The sequence below is a fragment of the Pseudorca crassidens genome, chromosome 5, assembly GCF_039906515.1.
Source record: "Pseudorca crassidens isolate mPseCra1 chromosome 5, mPseCra1.hap1, whole genome shotgun sequence".
Taxonomy (NCBI): Eukaryota; Metazoa; Chordata; class Mammalia; order Artiodactyla; family Delphinidae; genus Pseudorca; species Pseudorca crassidens.
Genome location: NC_090300.1, coordinates 89,093,844 through 89,107,194, shown reverse-complemented (window position 1 = coordinate 89,107,194; position 13,351 = coordinate 89,093,844). Strand labels below are relative to the sequence as shown.

Here is a 13,351-nt window from a genome sequence, read left to right as displayed (position 1 = left end):
ATTACCACTTTATTCTGGAAACTCTCCTCCCTTCTCATTGGGACGCTGCATCATCCTGACTTCCCGCTCTCAGTTCTCTTCTGCCTCTTCCACTGACCTGCCTTCTCTCTCCTGTTTCCTAAATGCAGACAGGCCTCAAGATTCTCTCTCTCCTCAAGCTTTGCCTACACAGCCACCCTCCATGGCCTCAACAGTCACTTCTCCATAGAGAACACCCACATGGCTATCTTTAGTTCTCGCTTGTCTACAGAGCTCCTGCATTCTAAATAACTGCTGGTTATCGGTTCATTGATTCATTTGCTTGTTTGTTCATTCATTCATTGTTTACACAGACTCTATTAGGCACCTAGAAAAGATGAATAAGATGGGGCCTCTAACTCTGAGAAGCTCACATCTCCATCATACACTGCACAGGCACTTCTAATTCAGAAAGTTTCCAGCAGAATTCATTGCCCTTCCCTCAAAATATGTTGCTTCTCCAGCCTTCCCATTTCCTGCTACTGGTACCATCTTTGTCCAGTTACTTGTGACTACAATCGAGGCGTCTTCTTTAGTTCCTCCTTTTCTTTCATTTCCCATATCCAATCAGCTGCCAGCTCCTGTGGTTTTTACTCAGGCTGTGAATCAATACTCACTTTTTATCCCAACACCTATTGATCCTTTTATCACCTGTTGCCTAGACTTCTGTGAGTGCCTCCTAACCGGCTTCCCTTCCCTCAGATCCTCTTTACCTCTAGTCCATCCTTCACAACAACACTACATTTACTGTTCTAAAGCACCATTCTAAACACATTACTCCTTTGCTCTTTGCTTACTGGATTAAATGCAAACTTCTCAGCTTGGCATTCTAGGCTCCTACAATATAGCCCCAATCTAATTTCTTACTCTTTTCTTCTACAGTGCATTCTACACTGCAGAAGTCCCACTTGTTCCCACCATGGTCATGGTCTTTCCTCCCCTTTCCCAGTGTCTACATAGAGCTTCTTTAGGGGTCATCCAAACACCACCTTGCTTATGAGACATTTTCCAAAGGAAAGTGCCCTTCTCAAATCCTTAAGCACTTTTTGCACCACTCCCTTCCCACGTTCTATGGACTCTAATAATTATTTCTGTAATTTGTCTCCCCCCGCCAAGCTTCTTGAAGGCAGAGGCCATTTTTACTTTGTACCCATAGTGCGCAATGCCTTGAACACAGGTTAGTGCTTAGCTGATGTCTGCTGATTCAGACCCCAAATAGACAAAGCAATTTTGAGAAAGAAAAATGGAGCTGGAGGAATCAGGCTCCCTGACTTCAGACTATACTACAAAGCTATAGTCATCAAAACAGTATGGTAATGGTATAAAAATAGAAATATAGGTCAATAGAACAGGATAGAAAGCCCAGAAATAAACCCACATGCCTATGGTCAATTAATCTATGATAAAGGAGGCAAGACTGTACAATAGGGGAAAGACAGTCTCTTCAATAAATGGTGCTGGGAAAACTGGACAGCTACATGTAAAAAAGTGAAATTAGAACATTCTTTAATAACGTACACAAAAATAAGCTCAAAATGGATTAAAGACCTAAATGTGAGACCGGACACTATAAAACTCTTAGAGGAAAACATAGGCAGAACATTCTCTGACATAAATCACAGCAATAATTTTTTTTGATCCATCTCCCAGAGTAACGGAAATAAAAACAAAAATAAACAAATGGGACCTAATTAAACTCAAAAGCTTTTGCACAGCAAAGGAAATCCCTCTGTAAAATGAGGGGTTGGGGTAGATGAGCTTTAAGGTCTTTCCATAAACAAAATGAAAACACAACCCGCAGATTGGGAGAAAATATTTGCAAATGATGTGACTGACAAGGGATTAGTCCCTCAAATTTACAAACAGCTCATGAGGCTTAATATCATCAAAACAAACAACCCAATCAAAAAATGGGCAGAAGACCTAAACAGACATTTCTCCAAAGGAGACATACAGATAGACCAGAGGCACCTGAAAAGATGTTCAACATCACTAATTATTAGAGAAATACAAATCAAAACTACAATGAGATATCACCTCGCACCAGTCAAAATGACTATCATCAAAAAATCCACAAACAATAAATTCTGGAGAGGGTGTGGAGCAAAGGGAACCCTCCTACACTGTTGGTGGGAATGTAAATTGGTACAGCCACTATAGAGAACAGTATGGAGGTTCCTTAAAAAACTAAAAATAGAGCTACCATATGATCTAGCAATCCCACTCCTGGGCATATATCCAGAGAAAAACATGGTCCGAAAGGATACAGTTCATTGCAGCACTGTTTACAATAGCCAAGACATGGAAGCAACCTAAATATCCATCAACAGAGGAATGGATAAAGAAGATGTGGTACATATATGCAATGGAATACTACTCAGCCATTAAAAGGAATGAAATAATGTCATTTGCAGCAACACGGATGGACTTAGAGATTGTCATACTGAGTGAAGTAAGTCAGACAGAGAAAGAGAAATGTATGATATCGCTTGTATGTGGAATCTAAAAAGAAATGATACAAATAAACTTATTTACAAAATAGACTTAGAGAACTAACTTATGGTTACCAGGGGAGAAGGGTGGGGAGGGAGGGATAGTTAGGGAGTTTGGGATTGACATGTACACACTGCTATATTTAAAACAGATAACCAACAAGGACCTGCTGTACAGCACAGGGAACTCTGCTCCACGTTATGTAACAACTTAAATGGGAAAAGAATTTGAAAAAGAATAGATACATGTATATGTATAACTGAATCACTTTCCTGTATACCTGAAACTTTCACAACATTGTTAATAAAATATACTCCAATATAAAGTAAAAAGTTAAAAAGGTTCTAAAATAAAAAGTTTATTAAAGAAAATAAAAGCAATAAAGATGCTTGCTTAGAGTCATGGAAGCTGAGATTGAACTGGAAAGACCTTAAAGCTCATCTACTCCAACCCCTCTTTTTTCAGATGAGGACATCAAGGGAATTGACTTGCTCAAGGCCACATCCTTACTAGCAGCTGAGCCACGACAATTGATAGAAAAGGTCACTAATCTCTGAATATCTACCAGTGTTTCTTGGCACGAATAGACCCAGCAGACCATCAGCAGTGACCAGACCAAAGAGAGTGAGGGGTTGGGTGCATAGCCTGCAAGGATACACTGGGTTCCACAGAAAGAAAAACTTTGTTTCACTTATTCACTTCAATAAATCAAACTAATAAATGTCCTTTTATAGTTAACTGATGTTTAAAAAATGAGGGTGGGTTTAAAGAACAAGGAAGCACACTTTTTAGCACTACCAGAAGAAACAATTGTGACAATACTGCAAGTACCACTGGGGTGATTCAACTCAGGGTGAAAAAGCAGAATGAAGAAATTTCTCATGCTTTGGAAAAGCAGTGGGTTCAGCTGAAGTTCTTGGTGAGAACATGCTGTGGTAAGTCTATGGTTAAATTCATCTTATAGAAACATAGGCTATTGGAAATCTTGCTATTATGCCACACCAATAAATCTTTTTCCACCTCTCTTTGCCCAGTATTCATCCTATAGGCTTGTTTAAATTTTTACTTATTTTCCTTTCATTATATCACCAATCTCCTCGTAGAAAAGGATAGATGACTGCTCCCAGGTCTGTTCTAATTTTCGTCCCTTGTTCTTCTCTTGTGGTAGATGAAACATTAATTGTTTAATCTCCTCTCTAGCCTCATTCTCAAACAGAATCATTTTCTTTCTCCTGAAGATGTAAAGCCCAACAAAACACGTTGTGGGGATAACAGTGTTTACCTAGGTGAGGAAAACAGACTTTTCCAGGGGATCTCAGTAGATTTTACTTGTCCAGAAAAGCTCAGCTCTTAAATGCTAGCCTCTGGCCCTACAAGACTTCACCTGTCTCCCCCAGGTGAGCACCTTACTCACTGTTACTCACCAGAGGAGAAACGGGGTACTGGTCATTATATTCTCTTTGGCCAGTATGGTGGAGCCATGCTATGCATTGAGAGATCCATTAAATAGTAACACCCACGTAGACAGCAAATTGGGCTCAAGAGTTCCTCATAGTTCTTTTCTTTTTATATAAGCAGATAGTTATTTTTAATTATTATTTATTTATTTATTTATTTTTGGCTGTGTTGGGTCTTCGCTTCTGTGCGAGGGATTTCTCCAGTTACGGCAAGCGGGGGCCACTCTTCATCGCGGTGCACGGGCCTTTCACTGTTGTGGCCTCTCCCGTTGCGGAGCACAGGCTCCAGATGCGCAGGCTCAGTAGTTGTGGCTCACGGGCCTAGTTGCTCCACGGCATGTGGGATCTTCCCAGACCAGGGCTCGAACCCGTGTCCCCTGCATCGGCAGGAGGACTCTCAACCACTGCGCCACCAGGGAAGCCCAAGAGTTCCTCATAGTTCTTACTAAACCATCACATGGCTGGACAGTTATCAACCCTTCACCAGACAGAGCTTCCTTCTCTTTTCTTCCCTTGGCAACTACATTAAAATGATAAAGGAAATCACTGGTCGATATGTCTAGTACATTGTAGTGAAAAATCACCTGGAAGCATACACACCCATTGTGTAATTACATAAGTACATTTTAAGTAGGTCTAACATTCGATTTAAATTGTGCATTTTATAATTAAATGGAGACATAATCTTTCTGTCCTTTAATCACACTCCTCTTTCTCAGCTTCACATCCTCTTGCTATGATTTTCCTTTCACTTTTGGGCAAATTGTCACCTCTATCCTTCTTATTTCCCTCTTGTCTTAGCACACACCCGAGGGTTTTTAATTAGAACTATTGCATGGTGTGTCATATTTCATTACTTAAAGAGCAGTTATACTCTAAAAAAGACTCAGTGAAAATGACTTGAAGAGGTTTCATATTTATCCTTTTTCAATGGCGTCCATATCCAGTGTACTCAGTTTTTAAATCAAAAGGTAAAAGGCTGCTGGGGTCATACATTTTTCCCAGAATCTGGAAATCCAGCTATTCTCTCTGCCACTTACATCATCACTGTAATAAAGACTCTGCCCTGGGAGCCCAGCTGGCAAGGTTCTGAATGGTGCCAGAGGCAGAAGAGACAGTGGGTCATTTCCATTCCAGACTGCTGTATTGTTGACAGCTCTGCAGATCTGTCTCGGAAGCCCTTAGAGAGCAGAGCTGTTATGTAACACACTGCCACAGATTGCTGCGAGGAACTTTCTGTGGAGATCTCATTTCAGTATGGCCATTCCCCTTTGGAAATCACACCAAATCATTCTAAAATGACAGATGGGGCTTCTCTGACAAAGGCTTACAAAAAAGATAATAGTAACAATAATTTGTTTGATGTCTAAATGTTGTTAGGGACTGCATGAGGAATTTTTATGTGTAAGTTCATTCTTATTTAATCCTCACAGCAATGTTGTGCTGTAGGTGTTAGTATACCCATTTTACAGATGTGGAAAAGTGAGACTCAGAGTGCTTAATAAACCACTCCAAGATTAGAAAGCTGTGGGTAGTGAGGCCAGAATTCAAACCCAGATCTTTCTGACTCTAAATCTGTGCTTTTTTTTCCTACACAACAACTGCTCCAACACAGTATGGACACATTTCTAGTTCCCACTCTGATTTCAGCACAAGAAACAGGTTTATGTTATTTCCATAATGGTTCAGAGTTACTGAAAGAACTGGGAGTACAGATCTCAGGTGAAGGAACTCTTTCAGAAACTATCAATAAGTATAACTCCTTCCTAGCTTCTTTCTATTTGAAGATGAGGATGCCTTGTCCTTGTTTTCTCAAACTCTAATGAACAAATGAATCACCCAAGATCTCTGATTCAGCGTGCCTGGGGATGGAGTCTGTGAGTCTACATTTCTAACAAGCTCCCAGGTGATGCTGATGACACTGATCTGGGACCACAGGTCCTATGTCTGACACTCACCTTCCTACTGAGGGTTGTTTTCAAAGGAGCAGTTCAAGCTGAAAAACTTGGCTAACAGCTCACATGGCATGCCTGACTTCTGATTGGGCCAGTTTGTCAGGTCATCAGGCATTAGACAAAATTCAAGGAGTTTCTGGCACAGAGCACATCGTGAAAAAAAATCATTTCTGGATCCCACAACTGGAAATTAAAATGATAATGTCTCTAACATATGAAGTTCCTATTTTTTTGCATTATTGTTATTTTTAACAATAGTATCTGGTAATACTTCAAATAACACCTTTCCTCTGAGAAATTCAATGAGCTTTACTAACCTTAATTGTCTAACAGTGATTCCCAGGTGTAGAGAAAGCTGTCTCAAAGATCACAGTAAATTTAAAATTGTTCACTTCCCTCCTTTTTCACCCCAAATGTATTGATGAATTAGTGGTGAGGGGTTACTAATTGGCAAAGACCCACTAGCTCATAATTTGAGGCACAGGAAATTTCATAAAGCAAGGATAAATGCAAGAAATAATCAACAGAGAGATGGTTGTGAGTGCAGAGAACGTTGGTGAAAGAGAAAAGGAGAGCGTTAAAAAGAAGTAAGAGTAAGGAAAGAAAAAGCAAAATCATAGAACTAGCTGCATGACCTTGGATGAGTCATTTAACCACTAGGTGGCTCAGCTTTTTCATCTGTAAGAAAAGGAGGTGAATTTTATGATTTTAAAAGTCCTTTAAAACTCTAATAGTCCCCTGGGAAGAAAGATGTGGGAGTTAAGTAGCTCATCAACCTGTTAAACCACTAAACCTGTTAAAGAAATCTGTTTGACTTTTAACTTTTTAACTAATTACCTGAAACAAATTCCCAAGTCTATATTACCAAACCCACCTCCCTGGAAACTGATGAGAAAACCATCTAATGAATAAGGCGCCAATCATGGCCAGCAAAACTAATCAGGAACCCCATCTTCAGCTTTTTGATGCTACAAGAAATGTTTTACTTTAAAAAATTTTAGCTCCTTAATTAATCACTAGTTAATACCCATGTCCGGAAGAAGTACCTCTGGTGGCCTGAGGACCTCTGGGATAGCCCTGCCAATAGAAGGTCCCACTCACTGCTTGTCCCTTTAAATCTACGTTAATTTTCTCTACAGGGATCTTGATTCCTCTTTGACAATTAATAAACTCTGTTAATAAGAGTTGCACATCCCAGGAGCCTTAGTGTTGTCAGGTACAGTTGATTTTTGTTTTTAAAATAAAAGATCTTTGGGACCAGGTGAGAGATAGATATATAGATATAGATATATACATACACACATACATATGCATATATACACATATACAGGTGTTTATACATATGATGATACTTTTTCTGGTTTTAATGAATACCTGGTGATGGAAACCCCTTCTCTAAGTCATTTGATACTGGAATCTTCCGGTCCAAGAAGGCTGCCGCAGGACCTGGTCATAAGGTCACTTTAACCTCCGTAATGAGGATTCCAACATGAGAACAATTTAGGGTGCAGCATGTTATTTGGTGTTATATCAGAGTTATCTATACTTTGCCCCTCGCACTGAGTATGTTTTCTGGACTAATCATTACATTTGTGGCCAAATGGAGAAACATCAAAATGGCATTAGCCAGAAGAACACATTGTCACTGTCTCCAAAATGAAAGTCACTTCCCTCTTCCTGCTTTCATCACCTCCATAGTAATCTGGCTACCCGTATTAAATGCTTACTGTGCAGCAAGTCTTGTGCTTGGCACTTTTTGTACATTATTTATCTCTTACACTCACTCTTCAGAGATGGGAATTATATTCTGATTTTATAGATGAGGAAGCTGACGTTTAGGAAAGGTGAAGTTTTTTTTTTGCCATAGATCACGAACCTAGAGGGTAACAAAGCAGGGCTCTAGGGCCAGGTTTTAACCACAATGCTTTGGGGCTTAACCTACACCAAGCTGTGATCACTAAACAACTGATCTCCTGCCTTCATTTCACTGCGGTTTATTTGAGGTCCTCCTCATAGGCTTATGGTATTAGATTCTCCATCATGGTCCACTAATGCCTTCTTCAATCTTTTTTTAAACTTTTCCAAACGTTCTATGCTTGATTTATGTTTTCCCTCCCTACTTTCATTAATATGTCAACCTAAAACCCATTACCTTTTCGACAGACCTTTATCATCATTTTTTCAGCTATTTCTTAGCCCTCGTTCTCATTCCAAATTACTCTTCTGAGGCCTCACATTTGACCTCAAGTGTTCTAACCCCAGCTTGAGAATTCCCCTTCCTTAATGCCTAAGGAAACTACTCTTTTCACCTGGTCCATTAGTAGGCTCCTGCTGGCTTCACCGGATGTTTGTCGAGTCTGACCTTACCCCGTGATCAACCATTTCAGCACTATTCTCAACAACTCGCCAGATTTCCTTGCTCCCCTGGCCTTCTATGTACAGGGCCCCTTCTCATGTTATTCAGTTATGAATCCATATCACCACTCACCATTCCCTCCCACTCTCAGTACGAAACCCTGCACACGCATGCCATCTGCATACCCGTACTCCTTGCTCAGTGTTGTTTCTGAGTACAAGCCTACAGTAGTTTTTCTTCATACGTTTTACTTCATCAAGTCTCATTCTTCATTCTCTTTTTCAGTTGATGACCTTGCCTCCTACATTAGTAAGAGGATCTAGAGCATCCAGTGTGGTAAGCTCACTGACTGGCTCTCATCTCCTTCTCCAATATCTCTGAAGTTTTATCATTTTGTTTCCTCAAGATATATCTTTACCTTTTTCTACATTCTCCTCCTATCTTGGAGTTTATCCTCTCTACTTCTGGTCTCTATCCTTCCCTTTGGTTCCATCAGGGATATCTTTTTTTTTTTTTTTTCTGTACTTGAAGACAGAAAAAAATAGTAATACTATTAGTACTTCATAACAGTACTAAATTCATCATAACAGTATAGTGTTTTTCCCTGTCATCTACTCCTGCCCTTCAAAATCTTTACAGCTGGTATATCTCAAAGTGAGTTTTATAGAACACTAGAACCTCAAGATGAACCTCAAAAAAAGTTTGTTGGTCAAACAAATATAGGAAACACAGAATACTATATGTCTCTCTTACAAACTCATAATGCCCATAAGGATATTAAAGGTGTTGAAGACCCCAGCATTGTCCAAACTTACTGGATTACAGAACCATCCCCCACTCCCCCATCTTTCTACCGGCACATTTATTAACTTCAGAATATGCTTAGAGAAGATGCTTTAATGGATTTTCCCTGGCTCTAAACTCTTTAGCTTGGGTATGTTAGTCCACTGAATCTGTATCAAATAAGCCCTCTCAGATTTCCTTTCCATCAATACTCCATTTGGTCTAAACTGGTTAACTTACAGAATGTCAGAAAGACTAAGCACGTTCGTATCTCTGAGACTCTGAACATACCATTTTGGCTGCTTGGAAGGCCTCTATGACCTTTTTGTTATCTAGGCCTTTCCTTTCTTTCAAGGCCTGTATCAATCATGTATCTGTTATGAAAACTGTCTCAGCCCATGCTGACCTCTGCTACTCATTTAACACTCAGATAAATGGTTGTAGTTTAACCCCTGTGTCCTCTATCACTGGTAAGAATGTAAATTCTCTAGCACATAGACCTTGGTTTACACATTATAAAAACTCCAGCACCTAGGGTGGCCCTTTGTGCAATACTAGGGGGTTATAATCATGTTATTAGAGGCCGTGAACAGAAATAGTTAACACTGGGGCATGTTAGGTCAAAATTTGATTTCTGTAGCTATGGGGTCAGTTTAATATGCTAAAGGCCCAGGTGAATGTACCACCGCCTTGTGGGGAAGAAACACCATCCATTATTACCATCATCACCTCCACAAATGGTAACATGTATGCTTTGGGGAGATGAAGGCTAGATCTAGAAGAGCAAAGGCAGCTCTGTTCTTAGGTGAAGATGAGACTTTGCATTAGTTGACTCCAAATGGAGAGAAGACTAAAAGAATCTAGGACCATCAGAGGACCCATGAAAGGAACCAGTGGAACATATGCCTCTCTACCAATGAGGAAATCATCATTCATGATCATTAAATCGTGTACCTGGATGATAAAGGAAAGCCTCTTTTCCTGCACAAGGACGTCGGTCTTGTGCGAGGATCCACTGCTTATCACCACGCCTGGGACACAGAATATGCCATTCTGCAGGGTAGCAACCACCTGCAGGACGTCAAAGGACTGAACGTGCTCCTGCCTTCCAGGCATCTTCCAGCCTCTATCTCTTTGGGTCAATCTGGAGACACGTTGCATTGACGAAGTTAAGACAGCTCGGCTGCCGCTAGCACAACATGTTACCCCCAAACAATGAATTCCATCATTCCTGTAAAGCTCTTTTTCTGCCATACCACATAGACCACTGAGAAGATTTTAAGTCTCAGGCGAGTGTGCAATAACCAGATATTAAGGGACTTTGAGTTTTTCAGATAAAGTGTATTCTGAAGTTAGGACTTAATGGATTCTCTAACAGTGAGTTTGTAGTGAGGCTAGGACTAAACATTTGGTCTCTTGATGGCCAGTCAGGGAGTTTGATTATGAGAGAAACAGAGTATAGCTTTCTTTCTTAAAACTGCAGCAACATGTGATTTTCACATTTTGGTAGAGGAGAAAATGAATTTCATTAAAGTATAGCTTGTGAAGTATTTTGCTATCGTCCTGGATAAAAAGTGGTATACAAACCAAAGATTTAATTGAAAACTATTTATAAGTTAAAATGTTTACTTAGGCTTACTTCAAAATAGGTATATATTGTATTATATAATGTATGAAAATAGTAGCATAATGGTAAAAATGCTATAATAGAAAATTCTGTGTTGGTCCTTAGTTAAAATTCATAACAATGTATTATTTATTATTAGTAGTAATCAATAATATGCATTTTTAAAACTGGAATTTTTATTGTGGGAGATTATTGGGTGGGTGAAGCTAAATGGCTTAGCTAATTTTCTGTCATGTCCCTGTTTAGAGTTGCTTTCTGAACAATTTACACACTTGAGAGTAAAAATGAAGGGTAGCCTGACTTTTGAATGTGTCACAGGCCACTGGGTCTGTTGCTTTCTGAGAGCCATGGGCAGTTTCTGCAGTAAAGTATCTTAATTTCTTCTTTTTGTTGTAAAAATAGTTTACTTTTATGTTCTTGGTGAAATTTGAGATCTCTGCATCTCTCTTCTGATGTCACACTTGGTGGAGATGGGGGGATACTACCGGCAATCTTTGCACTGATTTAGACCCATCAGAGCTTACGTGGTACTTTCATGGCCACTCTTTAAAAATGAGTTCTCCCCACCACGAGTTGCACAGATGAGAAGTCTGGGGTGAGGGAGGGAGGTTTAAGTTGCCCAGCTAATGAGCAGAAGAGCTTAAATCTAAAAACCATGGTTTTCAGCAGAAAATCCTTTTTTATCCCCCAAAATGCCATGGCTGCCAACAAGCTTTGTAGCAAATCCGAGAAGCAGAGTACTAGATGGAGAATCAGAAGAACTACTTTGTCTTCTTGGATCTGATAAGTACTAGTTGTGTGATCATGGTCAAGTCACTAACTTTTCTGAGTCTTATAAAATCATAAGCAAGGAAACAATGAATGACATAATTACCTTCCAGCCATAAAACCTCTCACCTGTAAAATGGTATTGATTAATAATGTGCTTGGCCTATCTCCTAAAGTTGTGAGGCTAAAATAAGCTGATGTATGTGGAAATGCTTTGCATTCTGTGAAGTATTGAATCAGTGTAGTCTCAAAGAACAGCTACTGGAGGAATTAGGAAAGGGCCCCATGTGTGTCTACAAACACAGCCAGTCCACTTCCATTCAGGTTTGAGGAGAAGCTGTACTAAAGCACTGGCAGCAGCTCAAATCTCACTCCATCCTCTCCCCTTCCAGCGTGCTGCAGTGTCACTGGAGCAAAGTTACTTGAATGGGTGAGCCAAACACTCGAGTTCCAACTTTGCTGAGTAGAAGCCACAGAGAATTCTGAGCCACAGTGCAGGTAACAAGCACTGTTCCTCCAGGTGTGTCTGAAACACGGGGGAGACCCTGGGGAGTGATGTACAGGAAGCTGGGGAGGGAGGTCAGACATCCCTGCTCCCGAGGCCCAGTTTTCTCTTGTACACAGCTCCAGCCCACATGATTTCGCCTGGTAGTCCCAGGAGATAGAACAGACCCAGAAAGAGCGGGAGCCTCCTCTCCTGATAACCTAAGTGCTCTGATTGAAAGGCAGAGGGTATCAGCAGAGTGGCTGTACTGAGTCGGCATTGATTTCTCCAGCCTTTGTCTGCGTCTGGTTTCTGTCTCGTTTGGAGGTGGTTACTGTTACTACAAGCAGCATGAATCATGTCTCTGTTAAAAAACAGAGCTTCAATTGTCTTATATAACCCCTGGTAACTGCAAGTCTAATAATAGCAAGCCATTTACAGGTAGGGAGTCTGTCTTCTCCCAGACATACACGCACACACTACTTCCAGTGCCTCACAGTAAAGTGAGACAGGCAGCAGAGGGAGAAAGGGGACAGCACGATTGACTTTTGGGGCAATTTTAAAACATATTGAATAATCATGCATCGCAGGGCCTGATGACCAACATGTTTAACTAAACTAGTTTTATAAACTGCAGGAATCAAGCATTCTTCTTCAAAGTATTCAAAACAGCAAGGAATCCAAACCCGCCAGATAGACACCTTCTCTGGCATCCTATTACTGTATAAAACCCCCACTCTCCAGCGATGGGAGGGTGTGCAGGGGATAGGAAGAAGGTAGAAGTTTCACCAGATCTGCAACTAGCTTGCACCAGATAGGTTTAATTTTCCAAGGACTTTTTCTTCTCTCATTTTTGTGTGACCAGATAGAGATATTTCAAAGGTTCTTGGCTACAGTCATTGCATAATATTCCAGAGAGTGAAAACACTGAAAACATGGCTGCAATGTCCCACTTGTCAGGCTATACCTTGTTGGGTACTGTTATCTGAGCCACTTTCTTTGGGAGGGAGAACCTTGTATCTGAAGACCTGTATTTCCCCCATGAGCATAATCTCTGCCTTGTAAGACAAGATGAGGTCTTTTGTACATGATCCCCACTCCACCACCCGTTAAAGTGATGACCAAGAAGCAAAATAAAAGGACAGGCTGGAAAAAAATGATTCAAAAATTATGAATGTAAGTTTTTCTTTAAACCACCCATTTGACTGAGAAAAAAATGGCTCTAGATAGCAAGTTAAAAAGTGTATGAGGAAAAAATAATCTAAATTTGTAACATGCATGTCTCCATTTCCTCACTGCCTCATCATGGCCATCCTAAGAAAAATCACTGCAGGCTATGTTTTTGGAGTGTGCATTCCCAGGAGCCCAGTAGCTCTAGATATCATAGAAGTTGGACCAGGGGAGGACTTC

At 40.4% G+C, this 13,351-nt stretch overlaps 1 protein-coding gene across 16 annotated transcripts in view; it reads right to left on the bottom strand.

The window, feature by feature from the left end:
• ZBTB20 (zinc finger and BTB domain containing 20) overlaps positions 1–13,351 on the bottom strand; it is an 816,172-nt gene that overhangs the window by 71,604 nt on the left and 731,217 nt on the right. The gene's annotated exons all lie outside the window — the stretch shown is intronic.